This window comes from Neopsephotus bourkii, unplaced genomic scaffold, assembly GCF_033783945.1.
Source record: "Neopsephotus bourkii isolate Nb327-2 ecotype Australia unplaced genomic scaffold, CSIRO-AGI_Nbou_v1 NB_700, whole genome shotgun sequence".
Taxonomy (NCBI): domain Eukaryota; kingdom Metazoa; phylum Chordata; class Aves; order Psittaciformes; family Psittacidae; genus Neopsephotus; species Neopsephotus bourkii.
Window position 1 is genome coordinate 20,675 of NW_026901199.1, and position 21,003 is coordinate 41,677.

At 40.8% G+C, this 21,003-nt stretch overlaps 1 long non-coding RNA gene across 1 annotated transcript in view; it reads left to right on the top strand.

Moving 5' to 3' along the window:
- Window positions 1-20,786, top strand: part of LOC133212428 (uncharacterized) — a 35,878-nt gene extending 15,092 nt beyond the window's left edge. The window contains exon 2 of the long non-coding RNA XR_009725469.1: window positions 17,405-20,786. This is a non-coding gene — a long non-coding RNA (uncharacterized LOC133212428). The remainder of the gene's footprint in view (window positions 1-17,404) is intronic.
- Window positions 20,787-21,003: the final 217 nt, after the last annotated feature.

Genomic DNA, 21,003 nt, shown 5'->3' on the forward strand with positions numbered 1-21,003 from the left:
AATTTTGATCCATTCTGTGTTGTTTATGAGCTGGTATTTCATTTATGGCCCTCTGAAAAAAAACCCTAAATGTGTTAGACTTAATGTGCTGGGAGTGAAGTAATTTGAAAATATAATGGAAAAATAAATATTTAACTGAAAATAATAATGTGTCTTTGTTTCCTGCCCTGTACAAAGTTAGCTCTGTTTTAATAGTGGTGCCATAAGTGTTATGGTTTTTATTCCTTTGGTTCTTCTCGCTTGTAAAGGTGGATTTTGGTTTGATACATAACAGCTAGAGAATATAGCGAGAATGATCGAGTTGAAAATGTCCCTGGGCATTGCAAGGGGTTGGACTAGATGACCTTTGAAGGTCCCTTCCAACACAGACTATTCTATGATTCTATGAAACAAATTGCTTTTAAGATTCTTTTTTATATAAAAAACAACCAAAGATATTTTAGAGTACTAACTTATAATTTATGTATTTAAAACCTTCTAAAAGAGATTCTCAAAGCTGCTAATACCATTGTACTTTTAACTTTCGTTTTTGCTTCATCTGCATCGAATCATCTTTTGCTGCTTAAAACAGAAATTGGGTTTATTGAAACATTTCAGTTCTGATTATTTTTTAATAAAGATGAAGAAGTCTAACCTAATGAAATCACTGGAATGAAATGAGAAAAATTTAAAAAATTAATAAGCTGAAGACTTGAAGATTTTATTAAGTCACGTTTGGCTGTATGTTTCTCTGTGTGTACCGTCTTGAATCAGTAGGGTGAGAAAGATGCCTTGTAAGGAATGACCTCAGCACCCTTAGTGACTTTTTCTGTTCCATTTCCAGAAGGGCTCCTGGAAATGCACTATCAATAGTTCTTGTGTGTGTAACACTGCCAGTGGTCATGAAGCCCTGGTTTGAGATGAGCAGTAGGGCCGAATTCAGATTTTCTTTCTTCCCATAATTCAGACCTGTAAATACGTTTTGCAGAACGCACGCACGTCTGTCAGTCGGTCTGCCAGGTATCTGTGAGACATAATGTACAAGCAGCTTTATGATCTATGAGTTTGTAGAATATTTCATACTCAGAAATAAAATGCTTCCTGCTTCCATGCAGGTGATCAGATAATTCAGTGTTACACTGTGTAGGTGTATTTGTAGTACTAAAACTTGCAGTTTCTAACTTGCTTTGCAAGTCTGTAGTCCGATGTGGCATGTTCTTTTAATATAGTGTCTGTACCCCACGCTGCATGTGGTTCTGCCTGGAATGTTTCAAGCTCCACTCTTATTCCAATGACCTTGTCCTTGCTGATGAGCCTAGGGTCTTCCAGCACTGCCTTTTGTTTTCACTGTAACAGGTGAAGCAATTCCTAGAAGGACTTTAACAGTGCTCCAGCTGCTGCTCCTCCCAGCTTCTGCTTGACTCTGTTAATTGCTCTGTGCATCCCTCTTCTTACCCATATGCTTGGAATTTGGAACCTGTATATCCATCTCATTCATAGGCACAAACCACCCTAATAGGAGAGATGCCCTCTCCCTCCCCTCTTCCTTGCCAAGTTCAAATTTCTCTCAGTCTTCTTTTTCCTATCTCCTAATGGCCTCTCAGCATCTAGATTTCTAGGTGTGAAAGAAGAGTGTGCTTTCTTAACTCAGCCAGCGATGACAGCCAGATACCACTGTGATGAGCATCGTAAGGAGCGTTTAGATCTCTAGAATGTATGGGCCCCATTGTAATTATCCATGCAATTTTCTTGCTTTCACTCCTTCCATTTTGTTATGAACTTTTTAGCAGCAAACCATTTCTACCAGTGCACAAACCGTGACATCACATGACATTGACTCTACTCAAACCAGAAGATTTTTGTGCCAAGGTTGTATCTTTGTATCATTACTTCATTGTATCTCTGTGAAAATTTTAATTTCACGCCCTGCGGACTTCACTGTCTCTGTGCACTCTGCTGGTGTTGTTGCATACAAGGGTAAGTCCCTGGGTCACATTCATTTTGTAGTGTGGTGTTTTGGGTTTGTTTTTAAAGTAAGAGTTCTGTTTCCTTTGAGAGATGTCGCTGTAAGGTTAGCTGGGGATTGCTGCCAGGAAAATATTTGCAGGCTTAAAGTGAAGATACTGTGAAAATATTTTTCCTAAGTTTCTTACAGTGTGGCTGTGATCATCTTTTTGGGGAAAAAAAAAAAAAAGTGTGTGGAGGTTTGCGCTATGAAATATTTGTATATGAATAGATGCAAGTGATTTGGTAAAACGTGTGGGGATGAGAGGAAAAACCCATGTTCAAATATGTCATCAGGTTACCCATATGTTCTGGTTTTAATGAGTTGCAAACCTTTCTGAGCAGAAGCCATTGGTTAATGTTTGGATTGATTCATGGAGATTCCTGGTTTTCAGGCACTGGCATTTTAAGCTTCCCTGGTTGTACCATGCCTGTACTGTATGGATAAGTCAGAGTCCAGTCCTTGCTAGTCAGTCGTTGCCCTTTTGACATATGCTGTCCATGAGGTTTAATGTGTTGATGTAGGGAAATATCCCCCTATGAAGTTATAGGATAGCTGAGGTTGGGAGGCATCTCTGGAGGTCACCAGAGTAGGGTCAGCTGGAGCAGGCTGCTCAGGGCTGTGTCGTGTCTTGTTTTGAGTATCTCCAAAGATCGAGATTCTACAGTCTGTCTGGCCGATCTGTCCCCATTTTTAACCACCTACATAGCAAGGAAGTTATTTTACTTCCATTTGAATGGCGTTTCTTGTATTTCAGTGTGTGCCTATTACCTCTTTTCCTTTCACTTGGTACGACTGAAAAGACTGTGGCTCCATCTTCTTTCATTCCTTAATCAAGTATTTATTCACAGAGATCACTCTGAGCTGCCTTTCCTCCAAGCTGCAGTCCCAGCTTAGATGTTTCTGTCATGTCCCCTACTTCAGTTTCTTACTCATCCTCATTGCCGTTCACTGGACATGCTTGAGTGTGTTGTACTGGAGATTCCATCACTGGACACAGCAGTCGAGCTATGTCCCACCAGCTCTGAGTCAAGAGGAAGTATCACCTCCCTCAGTCTGCTGGCAGTGCCGGCCTTTGCTGGCTCAGTTTTTTACCTACCAGGACAGAGAGTGTCCAGGTCCTGTTCTGCAAAGCTACTTTCTAGCCAGTAAAATGTGGCATGTGCTGGTACTTGGGACTATTCTCCACCCTCCCCCCCGCCCCATGCAGGACTTCATGTTTCCCGTTGTTGAGTGTTGTGAGATTCTTGTGGGCCCATTTCTCCTGCCTGTTGATGTCCTTCTTTGTCCACTTTTTTGCCCTCCTCAGCCTCAAACATATTCAGAAGAATAAGGGAGTGAGACGTAGCATCAGTCTGTTGAGCAGTTCAGTGCACTGCCTTATTTTGTAGTGTATCAGTGACCTTATGTAGTTTCTAACAGCAACATGGACTGTCCACAGGTGTATGGTTATCGAAAAACAATCCTGCAGAGCCCAAGATCATCTTTGCTAGTTACTGCTGGGAATGAGCAAACTAAAATTTCACTTCCCTGCCCATCTGTTCAGCAACCAAAAGCAGGTAATTTATCTCAGTGGGACACCTACCACCTGTGTAAATTCTTTGAAAGAGGTTGTTAGCGTGTGATGGCTACAGCCAAGGGACATCAGGCCTCAGCGCCTTGTACTCCGTGCTTTACTGCTGCTTTTTTCTGTGGGGTGCCTTCTAACTTTGTACTTGCACAGTGTCAAGCCTATTCAGTGCCTGTGTCCCTATGAAGCTTTACAACAACTCTACCCGCTTTGCCACACGGCTCTTCGCCAGCAGTCGCCCCTCTTTGACATGCTAAACCAGGCACCACTGACATGCTGTACTTTTTTTTTACAGCTACTGTTTTATCTCGGTGGCTTCTCTTGAATTATGTATCCTCATCTTTGATGTATGAAATCTCAGCTGATTTAAAGATTACCCCAGAGAGTTCAGCACACCTGGAAATGAATGGAGCAGCAGATAGTCCCAACCCTTCCACACAGAGTGCCAAGGAGGAAGTTTTACAGCAGTTGGGTACTGGAATGCAATTTTTATGAGAGCATTGTTTCTTCATGTAAGGCCTGTGCCCAAGCAATCAATACCTTGGGGTGCCAAGTGTTTGAGCTCAGTTGCAATGTTTCTTCCCATACAAATTGGAGTAAGTTCTAATAAAGAAAGGCCAAAAGGGAGGTTGTGGGCTGTTTTCAGGCAAGGCATCAAAGGTTCCACTAGATAAGGTACCCAGAATTCTGTGTGTCTTGTCTCCAAGAGGTGCATGGAACAGAGCAAGTGAATGCAAATCTGGCTGAAAAGCAGTTGCTATCTGATGTGAGGATTCTGTATAGCTATGAAGGAAAAACCCCAAGCAACTGAGCATAAACTACATATAATGTCAGCAAGATTCAGAATCATAAGGTGTGTAAAGCTTAAGTGTTGCAGCATACTTCAGTTTTCTTCAGTGGGTGTTGTGGTCACTCTGCTCCTTGCAGAAATTCAACTTCAGATGAGCTGCAAGATCCTATTCACCTGTCTTATGCTAACGTAGCTAGTGTAAAAGATGATGACCAGGTACTGTGTCATTAGCATTAACTAAGTGATACCACTTAAAAGCTGAGAGCAACAAGCAGAGCTCAAGTTTGTGGTTTGCAGTCAGTCCAGAAAAATATTTTTTTGTTGTGGGTTTTTGTTTTTTTTTTTTTTTTTTTTGCAAGGATAAGTATATCCATTCTCTGTATTTTGGCTGTTACTATATCTTAATTTTAATCCTCTGGATTTCTAGGTAGTTTCAACCTATTAACTCCCCACCACACCATCCTGTAAAACATCTTTCCTCTGCTAACTCTCCTGCTACTCACTGGGAACAGCAAGGCATTTTTTCCCCTAATAAGTGTTGTTTTCAGAATAAGACATCTGACTGAACACTTTCTTCTTACTACTTGGTGACTTCTTCCCTTTCTCTTTAACTCCATGTTCCTTACCAAAGAGCAGCTAGTACAAGCACAGGGGCTATCGTTATGGCCTTGCTGTCGCAGGGATCAGGAGCTGGGAGATGTTTGCATGTACATCTGGAGTGTAATTCTGACTGATGGGTTCTTACCATGTTTGCCAAGTCCATCCATCCAATTGTCTATTTCTGTTTTGAAGACCAAGCAACCATAAAGTTGAAAACCATGTTGTATTTTTGGAATCTGAAATTTCAGACAATGCATTTATGAATTATTTATGGGGAATGTGTTTTCAGTAATGTGCAGCATAAAATGGAATGAATGCGTATCCATACTTGCCCTGAACTCTCCAAAGTACATGCTAATAAACAGAATGATAACCTACCATCACTTCTGCCCTTTAAGATTTACGGTGCAAGCACTTTTTTATGTGGTTTAATTCAAGTCAGTTTGTCAACTTAAAAGCTCTAGTATTTTGTTTTAAAGTACAACTTGATGAGTGATTTTCTATTGCTTAAAGAAACCTAACAGCTTCTTCCCCCCTATTTCAACCAGAGTTAGTGTCTGTAAATTTTTCTACTCATGCTGGCATACAGCCACTCTAAATTATGCTTTAATTCACAATTAGAAGAAAGTGGCAACTGTGCAGAGCAGCAAACCTTTCATTTAAAATGGCCATTATACAAGATCATGATTCTACAGAATGATTAAGATATTGAAGAATAATTAAGATATCTTTAGGGTTTTGGCCATTTACAAGTGCTGGGCTTATTTAATTTTTTTTTAAACCTCCCTGGAACAGCTTTTTCTATAATAACAGTAATACAGAACTCTGTATTATCACAACTTGGTGTTTACTGGTATCTGAATTGTCTAATGGTAACTTATTTCCACTGATACAGCTGACAGGGCACAGACAATTAAGAAACAGAAGAATCTGAGTGCTAGATTTTGCTATTAAACACTCCATGCCACAGCAGAAGAAATTAAGCTGACAAGCAAGAGAGGGAAGAATCATACAGATCCACATGGAAGAGCTGGTGTTTAGGTACAGCAATTGACTGTATGTAAAATATTTCACCAGGAGATGAAAAAACAAAAAAAGAAAAGCATAAAATAAATTATTTCTAGGCATCTCATTTTGAGTATGTAAAAAAGAGAGCTTTCAGTATCTGTTTACACCGACACAATAAATGGCAGCAGGCACGGAAGAAACCCAGCCCCAGTGAACCAGTGGCAGAACTTCCATTGGCTTCCATGGGGTCACGATTCCACCCCAATATGTACTTAAAACTGCAGCAGTCCGATTTTGCTCCTCTGCTCAATGAGGTTTTAAATCTTGCATGGCTAGTAGCAGTTCTTGCCACAATGGTTAGAAAGTCAATGAAAGCTCACAGTTCAGTAGCTAAATGACAAGTTAAGAAACTTTGGAATCATAAAGTGGTTATAAGTGCTTGACCTAAAACTATGCAGAACTCCCAGTGACTGTACAGTTGAAGCAAAAAGTTGATTTATTATCTGGCAGGCTGGGAATTTGGCCTGATCTTGTGAAAAAAGATGGATTGGTAATCCATGTAAATGGTGATGGGCTTTGCAAGCTCTGTGTGGTAGGTTTTTTTCCCTCCTAGACCATGCCTGTTGTTGTTTTGCTCTTACTTAGTACCCACAAAGTTGTAGACAGTGTACAGTGTGTAAGGCATTCCCAGCTTTTCCAAAAGCACACAAGGAAATAGAGATGAAACAGGGAAAAGATGTCAAAACTTAAAAGACTGTCAGAGAGGAGGAGCAGAGTTGTGCTGAGTTACATATGCAACCCTTTGTCAGAGGCTTTAGTACATTGCAAAAGAAAAAGCACAGTTTTAAAGATGATTCATTGAATTAGAGTTTGCTTTGAGGGGCAAGATGCTTGGGGACAAACTTGTAAGATTAAAAATTGAGAAGAAAGGTTGTTCAGGCGGGAGAGTAGGGGGATGAGGTATGGCAGGAAGGATGATGACAGCTTAGTTTTGGCCCAGAACAATAAAGGGTGAAGATCTTGCTGAAGATGTGCTGTGATGACAGAGTGCTTAAAGGGAATAAAAGCTAAGCGTGCTCTGAAGTGCAAAGTTATTATGTAATATCACAGCAGAATCAGGGCCCCAGGTGCTGTACATACACCAAGGTTCATTTTCTGATCTGAAGGGCTTTCAGACTTGATGAGACAGAGATGGGTGTGTGGGAGGGGAGGAAAGGACAATACAAACAGAGTGATTGCAGAGGTGGTTGTTAAACTCTGTGGTAGTTCTATGGTTCTGTAATTTCTTTCTTTTGTACTGAAACTTCATTCTAAATTATTCTTGTCACTGGCAGATCTGATTTAAAAGGTTTCTTTACTTACCAGCGCTTGTGTCTTTGTTCACCCTCCCCCTTGTAGAATTATTACAACTGCACTTATGCCAGTTCAGCTCCCTGCAGCCATACCTTAAAATAAATTATCTGGGGTGGGTATTTTTGCTGTTGTTTTTATTTTAGCTACTAAAAGCACACAGAGAAAAGTATAAAATTAAGAAGCCCTTTCAGTTGTATTTGACAGGTTTGTAACAAAGCAGCAGGGTCTGAGCAGAAGTCCAATAAGGAAATAATAGAAAAAATCTTAGGTACCAGGAGCAAATAGGTAGGATAACTGAGGATTGGGAGCATTGAGATGGAAGTGCGGAAAGGTGAGGAAGGCAGGTGTTGGTCTCCGACAACTGAATAAGTGAAAATGGCCTGTTTGTGTAGTAAGGAGGAATGAGAACAGCAGTAACTCCTATTTCAGTAATGACAGCTGGTTGGGTGCTATCATAGGTGAAGCCAGGGTGAAAACTGAGGAAGAAAAATCTCTTACCAGCCCTGCCTTAGGGCACAAGTTTTTTTAGATGCTGTTGCTGTATGCTTTTTAGTGCATTGGCTCTGCTTGGTATGCAGGTGGCCACGGGGCAAGCCAGCAATGCTCAGCCCCTTTCAAGACCAAATTCGCATTAGCTATTTACTGCTGTTTATCACACTAGGGAGGGAGAGTTGTCCCATAACGCTGCCAAGCACAGGTCATTTTGGTTAGCAAAGGCATGATGTTGCTACTCAATTCTGCTGCTTCTCTCCTGTGCGAAGGCTGTAATCTCAGGTGCCGTTTTCCACAAGATTTAGTGATAACTGTTAGTAACCCCACAAAATGAGGCATGGGGCTCATAGGTGTTGTAGGTCTTGCAACAAACAGCAGTGTGTTGTGGTGTGGTGTATCAATACATACAAATGAGAGAGGGACCTGCGGAGCCATGAAGCTGCAGCAAAAAGGCTGTTGTCACCTGAGTATGTGCAGATAAGCATTGTGTGAGTGCTGGAGGGAGCTGATCTCCTCCCTGCTCCTGTGTAACCTCACCAGCTGAATATGATGCTCATTTCTTGGTGATCACTTACTGGAAAGATACTGTCAAAGAATGGAGGAGCATGGCAAAAGCTGTTGGTATGCTAGAGGTATTGATTTACGAGGGAAGATTAACGTATGTGTGGCTCAGATTGAGACTGGAGCAGAAGGGAGAGATGTAATATTGTTCAAATACTTCTGGAGTATTTGCACCAAAGAAGGAGACTGATTTCTTAGTACGATGCCAGATCTTTAGCTATAATTAATAGTGTGAAGCAGGGAGGAGGAATATCCTCTTTGTTTATCTCTAGCTGACTATCAGAACCATGTTCTTGTTTGTGACACACACCTTTTCCTCCTACCAAACTCCCAAGCAAAAATTCATGGAACATTTGCGGCACTTTCTATGCTCTCCTGTTCTTGATTGTATGTTATAACTTTCCCACTGGACTTTGACTGACCTGTTTAGACTGCCTGGTCTTTTGGGTGACTCTTACAAGTGGTGGTAAAGTTGGTCCCCTTGATCCTGATCAAGGCCCTTTAGGTTATACCATAGCCTATAAATAAGTAATAATGTAATGATAGTGTTGGATATATTTGGCTGTGGAATGGCTTCCCAAGAAGAATAACGAGAGGCTGATTTTTAGCAACAAATGTGAGGAAGCACACTGTGGGGAACGGTTCTCTGTCAGCAGGGAGATGCCTGGATGGTCTAATAAGTCTTTTCCTTCTCTAGGTTATGAGTCTGTGAATACTGCCTCGGAGAGTTCTCTAAAAGTCTCTGATACTGTAAGCTCTCTATTATGTGGGTGTGGGTTTTACAGCACTCCGGGAGGCTATTGCTAAGGACACTGTGTAAATATATTCTGTTTTACATTGTGTGATGTATTTTAAATAGAAGGCTTAGATCTTTTTTTAATTGCTTTGAAATATTCTGCAGTCTGATCTTTTTCTTTAAGAATTAAGAAACTTTGAGATGCCTTTGGAAAATACAGACCCATTACAGGCAAGAAGTATGTCCTTACCTTGAGTTAGTTTAACTACATATATAGCACTGTTGAATTTGCCTCCTCCTGTATCCCACAGTGAAGTGTCTGCTCTGAGTCTCAGCCTGGATGAAAATAAAATGGGAGTCTTAGGCCAACTGGCACAATCTCTTTGTCTCTGTTTCTCGATTTAATCTTGTTCATTCTCTTGATGTTTCAACCTCAAGAATCACTCTTCTCTCTGTTCTTGTTTGCGTTTTGGCATCCTGAGAGTCAGTATGTGAGAATATCCCTCAGGAGTGTGTTTAGGTCACCAAAGGTGCAGTTTGCACATGAAAGGCAGGGTCTGCTATCATAGAATTAACTAGGTTGGAAAAGACCTCTAAGATCATGAAGTCTAGCCATTACTCCAGGACTGCCAAGTCCACCATTAACCCGTGTCACTAAGGGCCTCATCTACTCATCCACCACTGCCCTGGGCAGCCTGTTCCAATGCCTGAGCACCCTTTTGGTGAAGAAATTTCTCCTAATATCTGACCTCCCCTGGCACATCTTGAGGCTGTTTCCTCTTATCCTGTCAGTTGTTATTTGGGAGATGAGACCGACCCCACCTCACTACAACCTCCTTTCAGGCAGTTGTAGAGAGTGATAAGGTCCCCCCCTGAGCCTTCTCTTCTCCAAACTAACCCCCCCTTACACTCTGGTATCCTCAGCTGTTCCCTATCACACATGTGCTTCAGACCCTTATTCAGTTCCGTTGCCCTTCTCTGGCCCCGCTCCAGCACCTCAATGTCTCTCTTGTAGAGAGGGGCCCAGAACTGAGCACAGGATTTGAGGTGCAGCCTCACCAGTGCCCAGTGCAGGGGGATGATCACTGCCCTGGCCCTGCTGCCACACTATTGCTGGTACAGGCCAGGATGCTGTTGGCCTTCTTGGCTGCCTGAGCACAAGCTGCTCATGTTCAGCTGTCAGTCAGCACGCCTAGGTCTTTTTCCATGAGCAGTTTCCAGCCACTCTTCTCCAAGCTTGGAGCGTTGCATGGGGTTGTTGTGGCCCAAGTGCAGGACCTGGATCTGATCCTGGTTGAACCTCTTATCATTGACCACAGCATATGGATCCAGCCTGTCCAGATGCCTATGCAGAGCCTTCCTACCGTCTAGGAGATCAACACTCCCACCTAACTTGGTGTTGTCTGCAAATGAGGGTGCACTTGATCCCCTCATCCAGATCATCAGTGAAGCTATTAAACACTGGCCCTAATACTGAGCTGTGAGAGACACCACAAGTGACCAGTCATCGCTAGGTGTGACACCATTTACCACCATTCTTTGGGAGCTGGCTTGTGACCTTTCTTGAGAAAGAGTCAGCTGCTCTTTCTCAGCTTGCATTTGCTATCCAACTAGTCTCTTATGTTTGTTGGCATGTTTATCTCACGTGGGCTATACTCATACAGCTTGGAGGAAGAGATGGAAGAATCTGAGACATCAGCTCAGACCTATGGATTATGAATCCAGAAATCTGGTGACACAAAGAGGATTCAGTGGACGTAATATTTGGATTTTCAGAAGGCATTTGGCAGGGTTCCACACCAAAGGTTGTTAAAGAAACACTGTTTCTGCAGGACTGGAGGAAAAGTCCTTACGAATTTACTGCTGGTTAAATGATAGCAGGCAAAAGTACTTAATGTTCATTTTTCATGATGCAGAGGTGGGGTCCCACTGGAACCCACTGACCTGGTTCTTCATTGCTGACCTGGAGCAGGAAGTAAATAGCAAAATCTCCTGGGTAACGTAGTAAATTTGTGGGTTATACTAAGTTCTTTCAGATAGTTGAATGCCACGTCAATAGGAAGAAATTCCAAAAAGGCAGCAAAACTGAGTTAACAGAAGTGTAATTTACTTTTGGTCTTACCTCTCATGAAAGGCAGTGGAAGCTAGAGAAAGGTGCACAGGAGAGTTAATTTGATCAAGGAGAATAAAGCAGCTGCTGTATAATGAGACCAAAAAGCTATGACTTTGGATAGGAAAAGACTGAGTGAGAAAAGCAGGGTTTGCAGAATTGTGAAGCTGCTGGGTAAGTTGAACGTGGCACTGTTTTTCACCAGATCCCACCACATGGGAGAGACTAACTGCAGTCAGTTCTTGAAAAGCACTTGATGGTGCTATCAGGATTTCAGATTAAAAGAAAACAAAAGTATGTCAGTAGTGATGAACTTCCTGTCACAGGGCATTGTGGAAGCAGCAGGTTGAGAAAGGAAGAAGGCAAATTTATAGACAGCAGGTTGGTGTATGGATGTTGAAAGGACAAGGCATGGAGGTGCCTCTGTCATCCCTAATGCAATAATAGTGGATGCAAGAATAAAGATGGCAGAAAGTGATTATGAGTATTTAATTTGGGTAGACTTCTGCCCTTCACTTGTTGAGCCTGCTTTAGCTCAGGGATGGGGATCAATCATCTCAGCTGTTTTTTCCAAATAACCCCTGGTTGTATCACTAGTATGATCAAAATCAAAAAGGGATTTGATATGCCTTATAATAACAATAAGCTTAGTTTCATTTTGTGTAAAATGGGTCTGTTCCCTACCCCTTGAATGTGTTTTTAGCTGTATTTAGCATTTCTAAAGTGCTTGGAGTCAGGTGGTGTTTTATGAATACAGAATAGCATTAGGCTTTGTACTTAGGCACAATACTGTACCATATTTCAAAGCCAATTCATGTAACATTAGTAAATCACTTTGAACTTTATGTTGAAAATATAAGCAGTAGTATAAAAATAAACCTTTTTATTTCCTCTGGTATATACAGTTAAATAAAGTAAGCTTTATTTATAATAATACAGCTACTAATCTCCAAAAATGTATTGCCAGTATGCTTTGTTGAAATGCCATCACCTTGCAGAAGAGACATTCTGTGTGTTTTGTACACATTTATGGTTGGAAAAATAAATTTTCAGAGACTGTAAAGAAAAAGGTATCTCTGAACATAGTGATCAAATAATATCTGACACTGCTTGTTTAAAGAAATATACATATATCTCACCGCCAGAATATTTATGATTCTAATAAGTTTAGTTATTTTGCCCTATGGGGAAATTCCTGCTCCTCCAAGTATCAGACTTGTTTGGGGTTGTGCCTTTTTTTCATAAAGGAACAAATGATACTATTAGTTAAATGGGACTGCGCAATATGAAAATACAGTACTGCAGCTTAAAAATTGAACAGCATGTAAGAAATATATTTTACCAGCAGTGGGAAATAGACAAACATTAAAAATTCAATGACATATCCCAAATATCTAAATAAATAAACAAACATTGCTGTTCAACCAATTGTTGTGAGAATGCTCGGTGGTTACCTTCAAGAGCAACATTCTCTCTAATATCCTGTGCAGTAATGAGTTCTGTGCATTACGTTTGCATAATCTGACCATTTTTTTTTTTTTTAGGTACTGTATGTTGTGGGACTGTCTGAACTCTGATTTCCTAGCAGGTTTTATTAGGAAGAATACCAAGTGGTTTCACATGATTTCTTAGCAACTATCCTGGGAATAAGTAGTCTTATGGTTCCCAGAGCAACAGCCACATTTGCTTGTTTGTCATAGAAATGCGAAAGCCTTACTTCCCATTCAATTTGGAAACACAGTGCAAAGTAAAATGCACCTGTAGATGTTCAGAGAGTTGCGTTCCTGCTGTACAGGCAGTGAAACAGCAATACTATAGAAGGAAGAATTCGGGTCTTGCCAACTTGAGTTTATTTTTGTACTGTTTTTCTCTTTAAAATGTGAACATTTAATGAGCTGTTCTGCATTGGAATGGTTTATGATGTTTCCTGTTACTTTAGTGATGGACTACAAAACTTATTTACATTATAGAATCATAGAATGGCTTGGGTTGGAAAGGACCTTAAAATCATCCAGTTCCAATCCCCTGCTATAGGCAGGGATGCCTCACACTAGACCATGTTGTCCAAGGCTCTGTCTGATGGAACATTCACCAGTTCTTTGAGCAGCCTGTTCCAGTGCCTCACTACCCTCAAAGGGAAGAACTTCTTCCTTATATCTAACCTGAACTTCTCCTATTTCAGTTTAAGTCATTACCCCTTGTTCTGTCACTACAATCCCTGATGAAGAGTCCCTCTCAGGCATCCTTGTAGGCCCCCTTCAGATATTAAGAGTTTATAAACTCTATTAGATAGTTATGTAATTAGGAACCAATGCTGAAAGTTTCTAATAAAATCTCCAGAAGCGCTTTAGTGGCAGAGGAGCCAAATTTCCAACAACCTGTGTTAATTGTACAGAGGAGAAAAAGGGAATACTGTAACAGCACTGCAATGCCTGGCCAGGATGGACTTAACCACCCAGCTCACAATTCTGCACTGACCCAGTTGCGCTGGCTTGATCCCAGTGGTACCTACCTCTCAGTTCATTAAGGCTCCTCTCTGAGCAGTATTTGGAGTTTTACCTTCTACATTAAAAACAAAGGTCAAGCTTCTTCACTGAAAGAAGAGCTTCAAAGCTTACCTTGGGGTCTCTACTCCCATCTCTGTCCTATTGCACATGCCCCTGCCTTCCTCATGCTTTGTACACTAATTCCTTGTGTCCCTTCTCCAGGTGGAATTTTTGGTGACTTTATGATACTTTCACTAAACTCGAGCTGTCCACATAGTTAGACTTCTAACCCAAACCTGTAGGCTTTACAAGTTTTCTTCTTCCATGATGAAACATGCAGACTTTCAAGCTTGTGAAAGTTAGATGAAAAAATATACATGGGGGAAGTATCAAAACCAGGCTTGGAAAAGAGATTGTTTACCAGTCTGTTATGGAGGTGCTCACTGACTTTCCAGTACATTGGCAAATGTACCAAAAACCTGAATACAGAGTGAGTTATCACATACTTAAAGGGACACATGGCCCCCTCATTTTGCTTCTGTTGAGAGGGAAAAAAAAAATCGAAGAAAATGTGTGTAAGCATCTAGCACAGATGGAACATTTGGTTGCTTGCTTGAACCAATACATGAGGGATTTCTCTATGTGGCTTAATGTACAGTACTGGTACTTCTGCGGAATGTTTGGGGAGTTTTTCTCCTTGGGAACCATGAGCAATAAGAGGGCAGCCTTGGCTGTTAATTTGCATTAAAAGAACATTGGGTATTCACAAACCAAATTTGCCAGATCAGTTTTCCCATTTGACACACTCTGACTCTTGGGTGCCTGATCCTGCAGCTTTGACTTCACTAAAGCCATTACGTGTCGTATTAATAATAATGAAGTATGGCTTTACTTATGCATTTATTCAAATCGTGCAAGGAATACATATCCTGGTTTCAGAGAAAGTTACATTTCAGGATTTGAGCATTCTGACTGTGTCTCTTTAAATATTTGGATACGAATAAATGGTGAGAAAATTATCTTTGCAAGCTTCAAACCATTCTAAGTCTACTGTGTTGCCTCCAGCCACATGCTGTCTGATGCTGCCTAGACAAACCAGGGCAAACCATTATCATGGGATTAAACACTAAATACCTGCAAGGAGCATTCTCTTTATCAGATAGCTCTCTGTTAGCAGAGTTCATTCACTTTATTGCATATATAACTGTGGTGTCAAATAGACTGATTTACAACACCTGGTCTTTTACATAATCTTTGCTATTTGCTGTGCTTGTAATCTGCCAAATCATTTAGCCTTCCTGATAGCAGAAATGCTGTAAAACTTAGATAAACTTGCAGAAGAAATGAACTCGAAGGTACTGCTGAAATCTAGGGCCTGCACGTTTGCTGTAAATGCACTGGCTGGTTTGGTTTCCCCCTACCTAATCTGTGATTGAATGTGGCTGCTAGAGAAATTGAAATTTTATGATAGCACTAAAGTCAGAGGAGATAAGCATTTGTATGCTAGACTAGATTAATCTAAAAAGAAGTTTTAGGTGTGGCTAATGAAACCGGCGTATGTGTTAACTGGGTTTCTTCGGGGTTCAAAGCATCTGTGTATATCTATATAGAGTCTAGTCCAAAACTTTCTCTACGTGAGAAGTCTAATATAGCTATGTGATAGTTCTCACTATCAGCGCGGCTTACTCCATCTTAGGTTAGGGATATCTTTAAGGAGCCTTGGTTTTTAGACGGTACTTTCTGAATACTAATGCAGGCAGCAGACCCCTCTAAAACAGGCTTGCTTGGGTGCCTAAAACCCCTGTGTCCTTCTGAAATGATTAGGGTGACTGTGAAGCATTATGTAGGGTCAGCCACTTACACTGTCCAGCTGAAACAAAACAAAGCTGTGATTTCTTTGTTTTGAATCACACATTTTTGGTATGAGGGGTGATTTAAACAGACAGATAATAGGAAGACATGTAGACAAGCTTTAAAAAGTGAAAAAGAAACCAGCAAAATGGGTTTCTGATTGGGTAAAATGCAAGTTAGTACATCCATGGGAAAATAAGACAATCTATAGATAGTCAAATAGAGGAGAGAGCCCTGTGCGGCAGTAGTATCGAGTCAGACTGTGTCAGAAACAATGCTGACCATCAGATTGAAGAAACTGTAAGAACTGAAGGAAATGTAGGAGCTGGCTTTTGCAAGCAATCATAGCATGACTCCAGTGGTTGGTATTAACATCAATATTATCTCATCAGCACAACAGTACCACCTCCTTTGAGCTGAGGAAGTATATCTGTGTCTCAGACATAACTGAGTTACCTTGTCGTGGCCAATTTTTCTGATAATGGTGGGACATGCCAGTCACCGCTGGAGCTAATGAAGGATATTTTACACAGAGTTGCTAATTTGAAGATAGAAGTCTTTTTGCTTGCTGGTGCTGCTTCATGATGCTATTGGACAGCACAACTGTTACTCTGCCTTTGGGAGATACGTTGGCCAGTGCTAATCTTCCACATCAGTAAATTGCTGTGAATGTTTGTACTGAAGTTTTCATCTCATCTGAGTTGAGGAACCTACCCAGCTGTCTCTAGTTGTTTAGTCTTCCTAGGCTCCCACTGTCCTGAAAGGAAAAACAGAGGGTTTTCTCAAAGCAGGAAACTGCTTGAGATGTTTCCTCATGCTGTGGATGAACTCTTTCTGCTTAGAAGAGAGGAACCCTATGGAAGCCAACCAGTTACACTGATATTTTAGGTTGGTGAAGCATGTTTCCTGCATGTAATTCATTGAATGTGTGAATTATTTCAGAGTTGTGAGCATCAGGCAGGTCAGTGCTAACAACAGGATGGAACAAAGGGGACTTTAGGGTAAAACTCTTGAGTGATAGCTCTTAGACTGGAGAGCAGAATCCCTGGGGAAACAGTGGAAATGGTATTGTTTAAGACACTTAAAAGCTAGGAGAAAATATATTGTAATGATCAGTGCTGTGCTGGTATTTAGATCAGGTCTTGTGTGAATATTAGTGGGAAGTCTCTATCTGAAGTAACTGCCATTATTCAGCATGCGTTACCACCTAACACTGGCTTGCAACCTTCCCCCACATCCATACTCCCACTTAAAGGGCAGCCTGAATAATGTTTAGCACCATTGCCTTTTCTCTTAGTGCCTCAAGTGTTGATTTTGTATTGCCTTGCTTAGATTATATTCCTTCAGTGCTTCCACCAAACAGACTCCATATAGTGCACAGAGATTTACAGGAAGCACGTGTGGTTTGTGGCAATAATAATAAAATCTCCTGCTGTTTTCAAATCCCTGAGAAACTAAATCAAGTGTAGAGGTCTATTCAAAAAAGTGCAGCATGTGAATAAGTCACTTTACCATTACTTGTGTGGGTCTGCCTTGTACCTGTTCAGTGTATTTCACTGTCATATCTCTGAAGTCTGTCCTCAGTCTCTGGAGTGCGACTAAGACATTACACACCTCAAATGGAAAAGCTGATGAAACAACTTAAAATAACCTGAGCACCCATGCTTTGCTCGCCTCTTTTTTCACTACCTCTGTGTTGGTATTCCTCATAGGAACCCATACAGCAAAATTGGTTCTGTGCTAGTGGCCCCCATCAGACAAATCTAGGTCTAGCTTGAATTACGAAAGTGGGAAGACTGGATTGAATTCCTGTGTAGTGCTGTGATGCTTAATTTAGTTCCATTTTCTTGTGTGTTTCTGTAGGTACGAAGACTGTCTTCTTAAAATGGTTGAGGCAATGAATCCAATATCTGCCCCAGGACACCTTTGCAGAGAATCTTACGACAGGAACAAAATGCACACGCCTCATCACGTGAGCCACAGGCCATCATCGTCTTGGTACCAGACCCCTTGCAGCCCCAGAAGCAGAGTGGATGAGCTGGAGGAGAGCAGGCTCCTCGAGGAGATTTTCTTCATTTGACATGCCTCATTGGTCTTTAATTTTTATGTCTTTTTAGGACCTCTTTATTGCTGATTTGTTTGTGTTAAAGTGCCATTTTTAAATTATTGGAGTGACAACTGTTTGTCTTCTCTCTTCTAAAGCATAGCTGATTAGCATCCAGTTTCATTTTGGATTTAGTGATGGTGCTAGAACATAGTTGGGGTAGACCAGTCAGAAAGTGTTAACTTTTTTTTTTCCTAAACCTTTCATATGCCAAGTAATCATTCTAAAACAGGAATTTTTTAATCTACAACATTTTCTAATAGGTTGAAGTCACAGTTTTGCCAGCCTCATATGAGAAGTATATTTCATTATCGATTTTTAGCTCTGAAGCAGTTTGCAAGAACTGCCTAACATTCAAGAACCACTAGGTTCAAAGTAGATTATTTTCTAATTAAACAAGTCTGTTTCAAACCTGGCATATTATATTATAGGTGTACAAGCACTTTAGTACTTTTTTTCCAGTGATTTTATTATCTACTTTTTCTGTCAGCATTCTGATATTTAACACTGGGGTTTTAGGGGATATGTTGTAACCTCAACTACACAATGTCTAATAACATTAATAGAAGAGTTGCAGGTTGATGTACTACACATCTGTTTGAACTATATTACTTTTTAAATCAGTGCTATTTGACAGAGTTTATGTGCTGGGTAGCCTCACCCAGAAATAGGAGAACACAGTCAGACATTGTAGTGGTCCCAAACTTACCTGATGTACTTTTCAAGATAAAATATATTATAGTGGTAGTATAATAACAGTCTTAAGACATTTTCACTAATTTGCACTATTTTGATCCTGTACCCAGGCTCCATTGTAAATAAGACAAATCAGTAATTATTTCCACTAGTGGCTCACAATGCACGTTTCCCTGATGGCTTTAATTATTCATGCTGTATCTATTTCAGTTTATTTAAATGCACTTCCATCTACTGCATGTACTTGGTTATTTAAAGAAATGTGCCGAATTGGTAAAAATGACTGCAGATTACAGGATTAATGATCATTTTCTGCACAATGCAGTGTTCATATTTTATTGTAACAGTAGCCACCGGCATGTGTTCCTAGAAATATGAGGCTAAAATACTCATTTTGCACAGTAAAATTGCAGCAAGGGAAAGGTAGAATTGAGCCAGTATGGGCAAGTTCTAGGCCATTTGCTCCCAAACACCACGTCGTGGGCCAGTACAGCTTTACTGAGAGTCTCTTTAGGCAACCCGGCTTATCTTAATGGCAGTGAGTTGCTGTACCAGTCCTTGGGGTATTGCTGCTGCCTGCCTCGTACACTCTTACTCCTGTTTGGTGCTCTGCAAGGAGCTTGCAAAGCTCGGCAATGAGACCTGCGGTGCATCTCTGATGAGAGCATGAGTGCAGGATATGTAGCACGTGCCCCTGGCAGCACTGTGCTCTTACAGCAATGAAACAAAAGGAGAATGAGGGGGAAGATGAACCTCAAGTTACTCTGAGCTGCTTTGTTCAGGCCCAGTCTTAATCACAAATTAAGTGATAGCCTTTTTGTGCATCCCAGCTGAGTATTAAAAGCTGCTTGGGGGAGTTTAAAGAACGGAAGCAGCATTGCTGGACCAGAAAATGACTACTGTGGGGAGGCCCTCCTTGGTCTGCCCTGATGTCAGTGGAATATTAGAGTTCTTTTGAATATGCCCATTTGCTGTTGAATGTTGCCCTCTTGCGAAGGCACAGGTTTCTGCTTAAAGCCCCAGAGGTGTATTCAGTGCCCTGACCCAAGTATAGCAGGTGGGGAAATTGGTTTTCTCATTCTGCTGTGTAAGTAGTCTGCTTCTTTAAAAGGGCAGGGAAAAGGAAGGGAAAGAAGAGGAAAATGTACAAGAAGCAGCAGTAAAACTGTAAAACCATGAAGAAATGCCATCACATAGATCTGAGGGTTTGGGGTTGATTTATGTGTTTTTTAGTTTTGTTCAGGGAATGGTGATGTTGTTGAGGTTTGGCATTTATAAAGAAAGAGTTCTCTGATTTCAGTCCAATTGCTATTCTTTTTTCCAGTTTGACTGAAACTTTAATTGCCTTTTCTAACAAGTGCTAACTGATCTTTTGAAACAGCAAAAAATACATGTATATCTCTTGAAAGGTGCCTTTGTGTACCCCGTCGAGAACACTGCGTGGGAACATTCTGTTCTTTGGTTCTTTGTGGGTGCCAATATTTAACTGCTTTAGAATTCCTTATGCTCCATTTTGTTCATTAACAATTCTGATTCCAAGGGTGACTTTCGTCTTGAATCTGTATTTTGGTAATAACTCTTTTTAAAAGGACATTGTCAGGGTTGTGGACTCCATGCACAAAGTGCTGTCCATCAGTCAGAGCTACATGGGAGGCATACTTTTACTGAGCAGCAGAGGTTTCTAGAATTAAGATGGTTGAAATGTCTAATGGGTAAAGACTTGCATGTTTTAAGTTTCTGTGAGATGTGGATGAAGAAACAAAGCTATTAATTTGGTAGACCCTATGAAAAGTCATTTTTTATAATGCTGGCTCTTGCTCTAGTTATCAGCAGTACATTAGGTACAGTGTTTAGCAGTCAGTGCAAGCAAAGATATTTTGCCATGAGGCACTACAAAGTTGAAGTTATTAAAACATTTATAGCCTTAGAAAAAAAAAAATCAATGATTGTCAAATAGGAAAGGACAAAATCAGTAGCTGGGATTGGGAGGGGAATTGTTTTCCATCTGCTAAAACAGTAGAGGAAATGCAAAAATTAAACTAGCAAAAGCAATCACTTGACAGTGTCCTTTTAAGTTTAAGCCCCTATATTAGGAAGCTGCCGCTGGGGAGTTAGTGCAGCCATAGCTTGTTGTCCAGAGTGTTGCAGTTAATATGCTTCAGATACACATCGGGCTGTGTTCTACATGTGGCTTTGTGGAGTAACATGACTTCTGCTGAGGCTCCCACCCGTGCCTTCACTTTGTGTTCTTCCCAAGTGGCTCATACACGCACCCCTGCTGTGTGTTTGTGTAGTCATTGCTTGTGTGCACCTCGCATGCCGTGGACCTATAGCAATCACATCCTTCCATTTCTAGCTGCTCCAGTCTTGCTGTTGAATCCCATCTTGAGCATATATTTATGTATGTATTAAGGTCTTAATCTAATAAATTATCTGCAAATTTTATTTCTTCTTCTAGAGTTTTATTTCACGTATATTCTGGTTTGTTTTGTCAAACTCAGATGTCAGTTCTGCCATTGACAATATGTTCCACTTTCCACATCATCTCGTTATATATGTTCTGAATCTCCAGTTTGCTAATACAGGTGAGGAAATCATTTTCTCATCCTCTTCAGGACATGGGTTTTGCTGTGATGAGGAGCAAGACTTCTTTTGGATCAGG